The following is a 2,130-nucleotide window of genomic DNA, read 5'->3' on the forward strand; positions in this document are numbered from 1 at the left end:
TATAGTATGGTTTCAGTTACTCATGGTCAATCCTGATTCCAAAATATTAGTTGAAAGAATGGATGATTCCAGAAGTGAAAGTGATCCCAAGGGGTTTGGATGGGTTGGAGGGGTAGCTTGTTTGCTGAGGAAAAAAATTGACCTTTGTCTCGAGAATGTACCCTATATACACTCCTCTCTTGTTAGTTACTCGTACTAACTTGGTAATCCTATCAATTGTCTAATATCTCAGTATTTGTGTTTAAATGATCCTTATCTTACTCAACAATGACTCCAAAGCACAAGAGTCATAATGCTGGCATATGTTGTAGTGTATTGTTACAATTATTCTATTTGGAACTTGATCGTAAGTATGTCTGCTGAGGGGGGGGGGGGAACATTCTCTCTCTAGCCCGTGGTACTGGCTGTAGTTTCGTGCATCCATTGTGGATCGTGGTATTTATTCCAGACAGATAAGAGGGGATACTGTGTAGGGTTAGCTTAAACAACAGGAAACCCATGGCAGGGTTCTCAGAGTAACTTCCAGTCTTTCCTCATTAAGGCATGGATGGAAACCCTTAATCAGATGTGACAAAGCCCAGCCTTTGTCTGGTCCTGGACAGTTAGTTCATTTTCTCCTGTCTGCCGATCTCTATGCGGCAGGCTGTGTTCTTGTTCCGTGCCATTCTGTGCTGGAATGGTCGCTCCCTGGTGTTGCTGTTCGTGCTATTCATTTCAGAAAGTATCTGTCTCTTCTGTCAGCTTTTAAGCAGTCTTCACCTAGCACACTTAAAGAGGAGCAAGTGCCTGCTTTCGTGCTAGTCATTCACTGTGAATCACCTCAGAACTGGTCGTTTTTCCTCCACGATATTCACAATCGCACGCTCTCCCCTTTCCTCCCTCGCTCCCTGCCTCCCTCCACGCCTGCCTCCACTGTGTAATACTGTGTCCCCAGAGTACTAAGAGAGGACTGGGAACTTACAATTTTGTTGCTTTTGCCAGGAAGCGATTGTCAAATCCAAATAGAAATCGCTTCCCTCCCCCACGCTGCAGAAACACTGCCAGTCTGAAGCCGTTAACACACCCTGCCCTGCCCGCCAACAGCAGTCTTGAGACAGAGGACTTGAGCGGTTCACATCCCCCATCATGTTAGAACAAACTGGTCAGATTCCCTCCTGCCCTTGATAAGGTCCCCTTGCACCCTGACCCTGATAAAATAGTGTAATTACATCAAAGACTAAATTAAGACTAGGAACATCTCAAGGACACATGATCTTAGACCACGAATCATTTTTTTTCCCTGCCTCCAAATGCCCCTTTGACTTTTTAGGGGTTGGTGGAGAAACTCTGGCCACAGAAGATTCTGTCCTGACTCCATAGATCTACATATGATACCTAGATATGGACCACCTGACAAGCTCCCTGTGTGGAGTGTCTGGACCCTGGATCAAAAGAACAGGACAGTCCCACGTACAAATCTAAAACAGTTGTCTGTGTGAGTCAACGAGCAGAATTTGTTCTTGGCTAAAACAGAGGGCTGCTGGATATTTTTTCCTTGGTGCTATAATTCTAATTCTCCTCTCCTACCCATTACCCACCATTCTTCTTTCTCTCCACCTAGAATAGCTGATATGTGAACAGTGAACATTCGGGAGAGAGCTGGGTTGCAGGCAATACTTTAGTTATTTTTTTAAGAACAGAATTAGGGGGTTTTTAATGCTCATCAATTTTTTTACATGGGAGATCACTTCTCATGTTCAGAGGAATTTGACAGATAGGCGACCCACCGCCCACTGGCACCTTCATGGTCCACGCACACAGAGAACACCAACACAACAGACCCCATGGTCGATTTGCCTTGCTGCCTTGCCTGACCTTTGTCAGAAGAGCTAGTTCTAAGATTCCTGCTGAGGACCAATGACAAGTGACTTCATCCCATTAACTGCAGGTGATTGGACCAAGAATGGCCACTTGATCCCAGCAAGGTCAATCGGATGCTGTCACTAAGACACAATCATTGAGACCGAAATTCTCGCTAGCCTCCTTCAGTACTTAACCTAGAACATGGTCAAGACTGTGTACATTGTGATGAAAGCAGGACCAAGAAATGTTGTCTAGAGAGGAAAACCATAGCGGGTATCCAGAAAGGGG

The sequence above is a fragment of the Peromyscus maniculatus genome, chromosome 9, assembly GCF_049852395.1.
Source record: "Peromyscus maniculatus bairdii isolate BWxNUB_F1_BW_parent chromosome 9, HU_Pman_BW_mat_3.1, whole genome shotgun sequence".
NCBI lineage: Eukaryota > Metazoa > Chordata > Mammalia > Rodentia > Cricetidae > Peromyscus > Peromyscus maniculatus.